The sequence below is a fragment of the Peromyscus californicus genome, unplaced genomic scaffold, assembly GCF_007827085.1.
Source record: "Peromyscus californicus insignis strain IS unplaced genomic scaffold, ASM782708v3 Scaffold_4__1_contigs__length_199733344, whole genome shotgun sequence".
Lineage (NCBI taxonomy): Eukaryota > Metazoa > Chordata > Mammalia > Rodentia > Cricetidae > Peromyscus > Peromyscus californicus.
In genome coordinates this window covers 23,774,878-23,787,909 of record NW_026294562.1, presented here as the reverse complement: position 1 = coordinate 23,787,909, position 13,032 = coordinate 23,774,878, and the positions used below count along the sequence as shown (strand labels likewise).

The following is a 13,032-nucleotide window of genomic DNA, read 5'->3' as shown; positions in this document are numbered from 1 at the left end:
TCCCTTTAATCTGGGCCAATGGAGACAACTGGTCACCTTAAATAGCGATAATATTATAAAGTATTCACCACAACCATGCTATGATGTGAAAATGTGTTGCTTTTATCGGTGGCAAGATCAGTTACTTCTAATTCTATCTAGGTTTGTTGTCGATGTTCATAATTAAGGAAATGCTAAATTTCCACATAAGGTTATTGAGAATATTAAATTTTTTATTCTTATCTAAGTTTTCAGGTCCTCTAGGAATCTAGATTTTTCTCTCTTTTACCACATACAACCAGACGACTCGCTCTGGGCCCAATCTGTACTGCTGAAGACAGAACCATGGACTTCACCCATTTCTTGCTTCTTTTTCTTCTTCTCTTTCTTGTGATAGAGTCTCATGTCATCCAGGCTGGTCTTGAACTTACTATATAGACAAGGCTGGCCTTGAACTTCTGATCTTCCAGTTTCTACTAAGTGTTGGGATTACAGGATTGCACCACCATGCCCTCCCCTATCGCTTATTCTTACCCTTGCTAACCATTCCTACTTCCTTCAGCCATTCTCTATGGGAAATTGTTTCTAGAACTTTCTTTTTTTTAAATTCTTTTTTTATTTTATAATTTAATTTTATTCTACATATCAGCCAAGGATTCCCTTGTTCTCCCCCCCCCCCCCCCCCCCCGCCTTTCCCCCAGCCCACCTCCCCATTCCCATCTCCTCCAGGGCAAAGACTCCCCCAGGCAGGTTCAGTCCCCTCCTCCCAGGCTGAGCCAAGTGTCCCTGCATAAGCCCCGGGTTTCAAACAGCCAACTCATGCACTGAGGACAGATCCCGGTCCCACTGCCTGGATGCCTCCCAAACAGATCAAGCCAATCAACTGTCTCACCCATTCAGAGGGCCTGATCCAGTTGGGGACCCCTCAGCCATTGGTTCATAGTTCATGTGTTTCCATTCGTTTGGCTCTTTGTCCCTGTGCTTTATCCAACCTTGGTCTCAACAATTCTGGCTCATATAAACCCTCCTCTTTCTTGCCAATTGGACTCCCAGAGCTCCACCTGGGGCCCTAGAAATTTTCACATTTCGGTTCTTCACACTTCTTTTTATTAACCTGGTTCTCGATTGTTGTTGTTTGTCTTGCTCTTTTGGTGGGCCCGCCACCCAGCTCCCAAATAAATCACATACACTGGGAGGCTTATTCTTAATTATGAATGGCTGGCATTAGCTTGGCTTGTTTCTTGCCAGCTTTTCTTAACTTAAATTACCCTGTCTAGCTTTTGCCTCTGGGCTTTTCTAGGTCTCTTATTTCCGTAAATCTTACTCTTACTCTGTGGCGTGCTGCGCAGCTGGTTGGCTGGCCCTCCTCCTTCTCTTGCTCCTACTTCTCTCCTCCCAGATTTACCCTTCTATATATTCTCTCTGCCTGCCAGCCCCTCATATCCTTTCTCCTGCCTTGCTATTGGCCGTTCAGATCTTTATTAGGCCATCAGGTGTTTTAGACAGGCACAGTAACACAGCTTCACAGAGTTAAACAAATGCAATGTAAACAAAAGGAACACACCTTAAAATAATATTCCCCAACACTAGATCAACATTCTTTGTATTGAAATACAACTGGTGCATTTTCACCTTGGTTATCATCATTGATCAAGAAGGCTGACATTGTCCAGGAGGAGGGGCACATGGATTTCTCTGGGAAGGGGAAATAGAGGAGATCTCCTACTTGGACTGGGACCAGGTGGGCATGGGAACTTGAGGGATCTGGTTGCGGGGTGGGCGGAGGAGGAGAGTGTTGAGAGAGATGACTGGAAAGGGAGGCTTTCCGGAGCTGGGTAGAAGCCTGATGCAAGGGAAACTCCCACAAGTCTACAAGGATGGCCCCAGCTAAGACTGCTGGCAGCAGTGGATACATAGCCTGGACACACCATCCCCTGTGATTGGATTGGTGACTACCCCGGTTGTCTTTGGAGAGCCTCCATCCAGTGACTGATGGAGGCAGATTCAGAGACCCACAGCCAAACATTGGACCATGCTCAGGGAGTCCTGCTGACGAGAGGGAGGGGGGATTGTAGGAAATAGGTGATAGTAACATCGCAGGAAAACCCACAGAAACGACTAGCCTGGCTCATGGGAACTCACAGAGTCTGAACCAACAACCAGGGAGCCTGCGTAGGACCAACGTAGGCCCTCTGCATATATGGGACAGTTGTGTAGTTTGATCCATGTGTGGGACTTCCGGCTATGGGAGCGGGGGCTGCCCCTGGTGCTTTGACTGGCTCTTGGGAACCTATTCCTCATGCTGGATTGCCTTGCCCAGCTGGAATACAGAGGGAGGTGCTTGGTCTTATGGCAGCTTGATATGCCATGCTTTGCTGGTGCCCATGGGGGTCTGCCCCTTTCTGAATGATTATGGAGGAGGGTTGGATTGGGAGGAGCAGAGGGGAAGAGGTGGGAGGGAGGGAGGGAGATAGGAGGGAGGGGATGCTATGGTTGGGATATAATTAAAAAAAAAGCTGATATTTATCAAGCATTTAACACTTTCCATGACTGATGTCAGCCTGTGACGCTGATGTGATCATTAACCCCATTGTGTTGTTAAGAAAACTGTTTCTTGGAATCCTTGTAACTTGGTATTGGTTACTTCTTTATTGCTGTGGTGAGACACCATGACCAAGGCAACTTACAGAAGAGAGAATTTATCAGGGCTTAAGTTACAAAGGGCGAGTCCACGGCCACTGTGGTGGGAAGCATGGCGTTAGGGCGGCAGGTATGGCTCTGGAGCAATAGCCAAGAGCTTACATCTTGATCCACAAGCATGAGGCCAAGTGAGAGCTAACTGGGAATGGCATAGGCTTTTGAAACCTTGAAGCCAACCCCAGTGACACACCTCCTCCAACAAGTCCACACCTCCTAATCCTTCCCAAACAGTTCTACCAACCATTCAAATAGATGAGCCTATGGAAGCTGTTCTTCTTCAAACCAGCACACCTGTCCAAGCTCACATAGCTAGTAAATGACATCACTAGAACTGTCATCCAGGCTGTTTGCACTGTGGTGGTTTCTTTTCAACCAGAAAGAAAACTGGGAGTAGCCTTTCTCCCTCTCTGTCTCTGTCTCTGTCTCTTTGAGACAGGGTCTTTCTATATAGTCCTGGCTGGCTATCCTGGAACTTGCTATGTAGACCAGGCTGACCTCAAATTCACAGAGATTCCCCTGCCTCTGCCTCCCAAGTGCTGGGATTAAAGGTGTGCGCCACTATGCCCTGCCCAGGAGCAGACTTTTAAATGAACCAGATACTCCCATTCATTTCAGTGTCTGCTGATGGGATCATCCCACTCACTCTCCATTGTTTGTGGTATTTCAGACTTGGCCGTATTATGCTGATTACAATCATGAACCCATATTATAGTGCTCAGATCCCACCAAGACCCTTTCAGTCAGAGTCTCAGACTTGGACACATGGTGAACATTTTTTTTCCGAAGTTCTCTTGGAGATTTTGAGTTCTCGGGAACCACCGGCTGGCAGTTTAAACTGAGTGCTTTGCCCTTATTTATTTTTTTGATCTATACCTATGGAAAGTATTTGTTCTGCCATACAAATCCAGATAGTGCTGGGGCCCTTGGGAGCGTTAGGGATCTTGTCTGACCAAGGGAAGACTCTCTGTGTTTGTTGTCCATTCACCACAGCCAGAGTGCAGGTTCATTTTATATCTCTTCCTGGAACCCCACACGAAACCTGAGTCAAAGCAAGACGCTCAATACAGAGTGGCCTGTCCTGCCCTGCATGCTGAAGACTCACCCCTCAGCTCTCCACCACGAGGCTGCTGCTGGGGACAGCATGCTACCTCATTTGAAAGGATATAGTTTTCTAAAATCATGTACAGTTGAGGGCACATTAGAAATTTCAGGATAGCAAGTGAATACAAATGGATTTCTGTGTGGGGTGTGAGTTTGAGGATGATGATCAGAGTGACTGTGCTTCCTTCAGGCTCCCTCCACCCTGAAGCTGTTGGGCAGTAGCTTCTAAACACCTTCCCTTGTCAGGCAGGTTAGTTTACAGCGGAAAAGAGCTGTGAGATGAGGCAAACTGTCTCCTCCCTGCTCAGTCTCTGGAGGCTAGAAGTCACCACAGCTCAATTAGAGTGGGCCTCAGGACCTGCTCTTCCCTTTGTCTCAACTGCCTTTTGGAGGCTGTGGGCATTTTTGTTGTTGTTGTTGTTGTTTTGTTTTTTGGTCGCCACTTATGGTATAGCTTGGGATGGGCTGACTGTCCTGTCCTTTATAGGGAGGCTTCTGTAAAGCAGAGCCTTTTTTCAACACACACGCCACACTGTGTCAGAAAGTCACCGGTCCTGAACTATAGCCTTCTCTACATCTTGCTTTTTAGTTTAGTGTCTGGCGGAAATGCTTAGCAATTTGGCACAGCTGAATTATATTCACTTGCCTCGGGTCTTGTGAATTACTCCCTTCATCTAAAAGCACGGTACTCCCACGGTACACTCCCATTCTGTTTTCTGATTGTTTCATGAGCCTGGTTGCTCAGTCAGGTTGTAAACTTACAAAGGGCAGGGACAGAGCCCTATGCTTTTTCCCCCTCTGAATAATAATGCAAGCATAATGCCGGATGCTTAGAAAACAGGATCAATGACATGGTTGGAAACAGACTCTGGAGGTAACCCAAATTTAAATTATGGCTTGGGATCCAAAAGTGATTGACAGGTCAATCTCCTTGCTCCTAATTACCTTTTATGTAAACCAGGCATAAAGGCGCCATTGTGGGCCCCTCTACAGTGAGATGCTATCTATCCTTCATACGGTGCTGACAGCAGTGAGTGCACCTGTCCTCCCGACCTTGAATTTTCTGCTTGTTGGTGGACTCCTTCCCACCCTGCCATGTTCTTTGGTGGCCTCGCAAGGACATTTACACCAGTATGAATTCTAATGTTGTTTATCCTCCATATCTACAAGCTTTGCATTCACGAACTCCATTTGATGCAGATTGAAATTATCTGAACAAATTTGCTAGGACTGTCATTTGGTGATAGAGTGCTTGCCTATGACATATAAAGCCCTGGGTTTAAACCCCAGGAACCACTTCCTCCATCCTAGCCACAACATTTAGCCAGGTTTGGCGACATAGACCTATAATCTCAACTGTTCGGGTGCCTGAGGCAGAAATATTGAAAGTTCAAGGCCACTTAGTGAGACTCTGTGTCAAAATAAATTCAAAAAAGTCTGAGGATATAGCATGTGTGAGGCCCTAGGTTCAGTTCCAAGTAATACACACACACACACACACACACACACACACACACACACACACACACACACACCTGTTAGAAGCATCTACAGCTGGTTTTTCTTGTCATTATTCCCCACACAACACAGCACAACAATTCAAAGTGTATGCAGGCATGAACAGGTAGCACACAAATACTATACAATTTTATATAAAGGACTTGAATATCTGCAGTTTTGAGTTTCCATGGGGATCCAAGGAACAACTGTATTATCTTAGTCTATAACACGACACCCCAGTCCTTCCTATGCATTGCAGGCTTGTGTTATTCATCTAATTAGTTCTTTGGCATTACATTTTTACTTTTTTCCTCCTGGGTGTGTTGATTAGAACAGTCCAGTGGATTTATATTTTCACAGCTGTGTGGAGAGAATAGGTTTGGATGAAGACATTAATGAGGATTCATGCTTGCTGACTAACCAGATTGTTAGCCTCCTCCTCCTTGTAAAACATTAAAGCACATCCCCCATCCAGTCCCATGTATACTCCCTCCTGTTCTAAATCTATTGACTCAACAAAGTGGAGTCTTTGGCAAATGGCTAAAGTCTGCAGGGTAAAGATTTAACTAAGAGTGTTTATCCCTTTTAAAAAAATGTCTCCCTGTCTGAATCTTGGGGAGTTCAAAGCCTAGAGTTATCTTACAGGTGGATTTGAGCGCAGAAAATGCCAGCTTTTGTCTTGACAAACTTGCCTGTGTCACCTAGCTCTACTCAGTAGCAGTGGAAGGGGAACTGGGTGGCCAAGGCAGAAACATCGCCAGCTCCTGTGCTAGCTAGCACTTCAAGGATTTCCCATCTTTGACCCTTAAGAGGGTTCACTCTGCATGAACACGTACGGCAAAGCAGAGGAGATTCGTGTTGAATTTTAAAAAGAACAGGAAATAATTTAAGAAGATTTTATATGGGAATATAACTCACTTTAAGAAAATCTGAGTAGAAAAACTGTAAATAAAAAAGATGAGCACAGCAAGCTTCTATGACTGCTCTGCCTCTTCCTAAAATGCTGGCTCTTTACTGCTAAGCTCAGATCATTAAGGGGCAATGATGAGTTGAGCAGTAGTGCCTGTGTTGAGATAAATGTGCTTGAAATAGAGGAGAGAGAGAGAGAGGAGAGAGAAGAGGGGTGTGTGTGTGTGTGTGTGTGTGTGTGTGTGTGTGTGTCTGTGTGCTGGAAATTGAACCTATGACCCGCTGCTTGCTAGGCAAGCACTCTACCACCGAGCTATTTTCCCTTTCAAATGGAGCTGAACCAAACCTTAGGAAAAAGCTAATGCCTCTGCTATGTGACCCACTGGTAATAAATTCATGTTCTAAGCTGTAACTCGTACAAATGACCCAATCCTTTGAGCCTCACTGTCCAGCCTAAGAGGTACCTTTGAAACAGCAACAAGGCTTTGTTTTCTGCTTTCAGCATTTGGTTGCCCTGGAGATCAGTGACAATTTGAACCTTGAAATAATTAAAATTTCATTGGGTGCTTAGACTAAAGCTGGAAGCCAGTGCCTGGTGAGCTGCCTGGCGGCTTCTTCCTTTACTGGGGCCTCAGCAACATTTATGACATGGGATTTGGGAGAAGCTGCCCTTTCCTGCTGATTGCTCTGAGAGAGAGTGGGCTCCACCAGCTCTGTACAGTGCAGTTATATCCAGTGCATCAGTGATGAGCTGTCTGAGACCAGCCCTGGGACGATGGAACTACACACCACCGTGATTGAATGGCTGACCTGGGACAGCGTCAATCCATCTCTCCTGTCTCTGTAGTTATCCTAGCTCTTTGGCTTAGGATCTGATGGGAGGTGGAATGAAAACCTTTCACTTGAACTCTGGTTTGAGATGTATGCATTTCTGGCTACTACTACTCTATGACCGCCTTGGGACAATGTCAGCATTAGGACTCCCCCCACCCCTTTCCTGCATAAATGGAGATATCAACTTCAGAAACCTGCCTTTTAGAAGGGCCATATATCTGTGGCCTGAAAATAATCAGAGCCAGTGGGCAAGGACATGCCATCAGGTAAAGATGGTCTCATCCTTGCCCTGCGTTTTACAGGACAGAACCTCAGGATGCCCATGGAATGATTGCCATAGTCATGAGCAGTGAGAGTTTCCCTCTCTGGGGACATGCAGACAGTAGACAGTGGGGCTCATAGACATCTTGGGGTGATGGGGAGGTTTCTACTCTGGTGATCAGGTGATTCATCATTCAGGGACTTGAAGCATCATTTGCAGGGCTGGGTGTGACCATCCTCTGCCCTCCATGACAAGACTAACTGGTGGCTTGGGCCTCTCTGAAAAGCTGTTCTCAGATGGGGGTGCTGACTCATCCTCTGGCCCTCAAAAGCCCCAAGACACCCATGTGATGCTCCTTTTGGTGCTCTGCATGCATGGAGAGCTCAAGAGTGCAAACTCCTAACTCTTATACTTGGTCCCTGCTTTGAGATCTAACCCCTTCCCTTGTGAAGACTCTCGTCCCTCAAACCTTCAGAAAGCTCAGCAGAAAACCTCCCCAGCCTTCAGCAATACGAAGATCTGCAGGTCTCTCAGGGATGGGAAGTGCCCTTTCTCCTTTGAAGCACCAACCATATCTCTTTGTTTGAGGGAAGGGGTGGCCGGATGTCTTCTCTTTTTAAATATCCTTGTTTAGATACAGTTTACCCATTTGTACTCAAAGATAAGTGCAGTCTTCACCGCAGTCTGGAGCACTGTAAAAGAAACTCTGTGCCCTTCAGTGTCACCCCCACCCCCAGCCTCCTCTTTAACCCTGTTCATCCACTATTCTTTCTTTCTGTCTCTCCAGAATACACTATTGTGAATTCTCATACACTTGGACTTACAGGGTACATGATATTTTGGGAATGGCTTAATTCACTTAGCTTTAGCATTTTTAGCATTTTCAGGCCAGTCGACACTATAGCATGTATTAGTGCTCCATAATTTTTGTTGTGTAGTTAAATTCCACTGTGTTGTGTTTAACCACTCATCAGGCTTTTTGTACTCTAAGGCTATGATGAGTAGTGCTTCTGTGAACCTGCTTTTTCTTTGAAGGGCTAGGGATTGAACTCAGGGCCTTTTTCCTCCCAGGCAGATGCTCTGCCACTGAACTGTACTCCCATGTCTGTGAACGTTCAAACACAGGCTTTTGTGAGAACACACATTTCCTGTTCTTGTCAGTATACACCTAGGCGTGATGGCTGGGGCCTAGACCTATACATTTGATCTTTCCAGGAGTCGCCAGACAGTTTCTCCAAACATCTGCCTCATCCCCACAGCAATGCACAAGGTACCAGCGTCTCCACATCCCGAGCAGTGTTTGTTATTGTCTTTGTCTTTGTTTATAGCTATCCTACTTGGATGTGAAGTGATAATTTCATTATAACTTTTATTTGCACGTTCCCAATAGCTAATAGCTCTGAGCTTTTTCTCATGTGCTCGTTGGCTTTTTGCGTTTCTCTGGAGAAATGTCTAGTCAAATCCTGGGACTGAACCCAGAGCCTTGCACGTGCTAGGCAAGTACTCAACTACTGAACCACCCTGGCTTCTTTGTCCATTTTAAAGTTGAGTTCTCTTTCGTTTTGAGTTCTTTATATCTTGTGGATATAAGTCCATGATCAGCTATATGATTTACTATATATATACTTGATAAGGATATAGATGTAATGAATGAAGGTTGGGAAAGTGGCCAAGATGGTTTAGAGCTTTAATATTTATCCAGTGAAACTTGTTAAATATTTCCTTTGGACATCAGTTTATTTCTTCTCTTTCTTGATCTTTCTCACGTCACTCTGCAAGTAACAGTTTTAATTATGAGTGACTTTCCATAATCTTACCTGCCCCCGAGACTATCCTTAAGTCCAATTTGCACAACTTTTCATTCTCTTCTCCACAGTCGCCCTCAGCTTTTTATTACACAGATCATTTTTCTTGTTAAACAAATTGTGTTTCCCAGAGGAATGGTTGGGAATCATAGTTTCAGCGTGCCAATGGGCACACCACCAGAAGGGCATCACAACAGCTCAGGTGGAGGTTGCTGCTTCATGATACAGTACTTGGTTATGTACAGGTGCCAGCCAACCTAGAACTGTGGTGAGCCAAGTAAGGTGTCCAGGGTGTAAAATTTAAGGAGGCACTGTGCTCTCAGGTCTCCCAGGTGGCAACCTTATACTCACCAGCGACTGCCTCCTTAAATTCTGAATGCTGGGCAGCTCAAGTGTCTCACTTTGGTCCCAGCCCTGGGCACAACAAGGGTTTAAGAAAGCCTGTGGCTTAGGTACGTATATCATCTTCTTTGTTCAAGATTGGTCTCCACAGGGTCCCATAAGCCTTGGCAAGGATAGTCTTAAAACACACACTCGTAGGAGTGGCTCTTGCATTTTTTAAAGGTTGAAAAAAAAAACACAAACCCTCAAGAAGACTATTTCCCAGCAAGTGAAAATTCTATGAGACTCAAGTGTGGGTGCCGTAAAGGTTTTAATAAAGGTTTTGGAATGCAGCCACCCCCATTTCTTTCCACATTGTCTACAGCTGCTTTCACATCGGAACAGGGGAGCTTGGGTGCTGCAAAGGCAAAAGCAGCCTTTGTTCTGTGGCCTTTTACAGCAGGAATTTGTCTTTTCTGGCTAAGAGACGCCTCTACACCTGGCCAACTCCTTGGGCTCTGAGTTTTGTGTCACGTCCTCCCCGGGGGTCTGCTGAGCCAGCCCCTCCCCCACCCTGCACCCTGGTCTGGAGTTTCTCTGACAGTCAGTGCTCTTGAATGTCTCTGTAAATTTCAAATGGAGAGACACAGTTTCGACCGGCTCCTGCTCTCTCTGTCTCCTCCCCAGGCCGGCTGCAGGCTTGTTAACTAGCCTCCTCTTGACAAAGCCAGCAAAGCAGCTCATTTTGTGCTCTGCCTAGAGCCGAGTTGGGATTTTTCCACTGAAGTTCAAAGGCATCTTTTTCAGGCCCATGAACCCAGCCATCATGCTCTCACCTCTTCAGACTTGGCCAGAGAGACAAAGAAGGGTCATGTTCGCAGCATCTCTTTGTCTCTGGCTCCTTTTCTCAACTGGTTGTAAAAACCCCCGGGAGGCTTTCCAGAGGTGGAGACAGAGATCCTCCTTCTAAAGTTCTGTTTCTGCCCTTTAGACAGACAGGCAGACAGACAGACAGACACACATGTACACACACACACACACACACACACACACACACACACACACACACACTGCCCTTGTAAGGGCAGTTTCTGCATGGACCAGAAGAAATCCTGCTTTGAGGGCATGGGACAACACACTGTGATTTTACGGTGGGAAGACCATTCTTGGAGTTTGAGAGGTGTTTGGCCATTTTCTTAGATTGTCTGACCCGGTTACTCTTGACAATAGCCTCTCCTGAAAAGACCCAAGACCAGTTCCACTTCTGCCATTAGCTGCTGAGTGCCCTTTAAGGAAGTCACTTCCTTTAAGGAAGGGCCTGAGATTTTGTTTACATTGAGTATAACAAGTGAAGGCAGCCATATGTGCATTGACTTCTGGTTGTCGGAAACCCTGAATACGATTTGCATGTGTAATTTAACGTATCTTAAGTTACACATGCGCTCCTGACTCTAGAAGCCCATCAGCCTATGGCGTCTCACTTAAGTCCCAGCCCTGAGTTTGGGGTAGAGAGAATATTCTGCTTCTCTCTCCAGCATCACCTTGAGGGTTGACTGGAGTGAGTCTTGTCCCTCCCTGACAACTGGAGAAGTCCATGTGTTTATCATGGGCCCAGTCTCCAAGTGCACATATGCAGTAAAAAGCAAACATTCCAGATGTGGTGGAACAAGTCTGGGATGTCACCACTTTCAGGAGAGTTTGAGGCCTGGGCTACATAACGAGACCCTGTCTAAAGAAACCCAAACACCAAAAAAAAAAAAAAAAAAAAAAAAAGCAAGCAGGCAAAGGCAAACATTTGCTGGATGATGGTAATTTTTCTCTCTCTCTCTCTGTGTGTGTGTGTGTGTGTGTGTGTGTGTGTGTGTGTGTGTGTGTGTGTGTGTGAGCTATCTTTTTCACTGTCATAATGACTGTCTACAGGGCAGAGAGATTATCAACATCCTCCCTGAATACTCAGAACAAGAAGTGACTCCATCCCAGGTCTGACTGCCTCTGAAGTTCAAGTCCACAGCCTCTCCTCAGAAGTTCCTCTAGAAAGTTCTGATGCAACTCACCCCTCTAACTTGGCAGGGGCTCTGCTCTCTTATTAAATGTGCAAATGCTGAGCTAGACAAGACCAGGAGATTTTTCCTTAAATGTGAGCTGGGTGTGACCTTTGGATGAGATGGGAAAGTGGGGAACAATACCAATTCTTAATGTGAGGGGCGTGTTGGCTATTGAAACGGCTGGGATTTCTTTTTATGACTCAGCCAGCAAGGGGAGGAAACCAAGCCCAGGGCTTGATTTTTTTTTTTTCTGGATGGCTGTAATTTAGAAGTAAAGTACATTTACCACATTTTATAAGTAAGTGAGCAGGAACAATGTCCAAAGCAAACTGCACACACATCTAAGTCCGAATCCATAGCTTCTTCATGGTCATGCTGAAATACCCATGACTGCTGGGAACTTAATTGAGAACTTTGCCATTTGAAAGTTTTCCAGGATCTCTAAGAGTTCTGACCAACTGGCCTGGGCACAGGAACATGACTCGGTCGCTTCTCTTTGCAAAGTCATGCCTTTCGGATGAGCTTGTCACCGCCTTCATTTGCAAGGTTGTGAGGCAAGAGAAAGGCTGGAGCTGGCTGTGTACTCAGGCAGCTGGCCAGCATTAGAAAAGTCTCCCTTCAGGGTGACTCTCCTCCTCTCACTTCATGCAGAGTGTGGCACACTAAAGACAGGGACACAAAACATCTGCAGAGACGTAAAGTCAATCCTGTCACAGCTGACTTGCCTTTCCTGTTGGAAGTGTGGAGTCAGTCTTGCTCCCAAGCCCTATGAAGAGGTTCTCTTTTCATGGCGCTGGTGTGAATGAATAGTTTCAATTCTAGCTTGAGATTAGAGAACCTTGATCATCAACGCCTGCTTGGTCTCACCCCTATATTTTAATAAGGAATCAGACCTTGTAAGTCTTGTAAATCTGACCTTACCTTTGTTAGCAGACCTTGCTGAGAAGCTTAGCTTTAGAGAGATTTAGCACCAAATTATAAATGGTGACACTTTAATAGTGAGTGTAACGTGCCTCGAGAGCCAGCGTGTAGGAGTTTGGCAGCTGGAAAGCCCCGTGGCTTCAGATTTTCCAAATTGTGAACCCTTCCATCAACTAGGAACTCCTTAGCCTTGAAAATTTCTCCTCAAGAGCAAGGGAAAAGTTCATCTGAGTTCTAAATTGTTTAATAGAAAATGCATTATTTTTCTCTTTAGTGAGACTTGGGTTTTAGGCCTTGGGTGGGGTCACCAGCTATTTCTCCTTTTAATGGCCATACACCCAACATGGGCACCATGATGGTGGTGTAGCTGATATTTTTGTGAAGCAAATGCCATTATTATGGAGACCATATTTTCCAAATTAAAAAATAAAAGGAACTTCTTATTCAGAGGAAAGAAAAAAGAATACTTGAAATTAAGAATGACCTAGGAAATCCAGAACAAGTAGTTTCAGTAGCTTCTAATAACATGAGGGGGGTGGAATGTGAGTAAATCATTGTAAGTATAATTCATTAGAAACATCAGGTATAGCCTGGACTGGTGGGTCATGCCTCTGTTTTCAGTTCTTGGGAGGCTAGACAAGAAGATTTCCAGTTC

The 13,032-nt window shown here is 45.5% G+C and overlaps 1 protein-coding gene across 1 annotated transcript in view; it reads left to right on the top strand.

The window, feature by feature from the left end:
• Positions 1 to 13,032, top strand: part of Plce1 (phospholipase C epsilon 1) — a 300,119-nt gene that overhangs the window by 41,565 nt on the left and 245,522 nt on the right.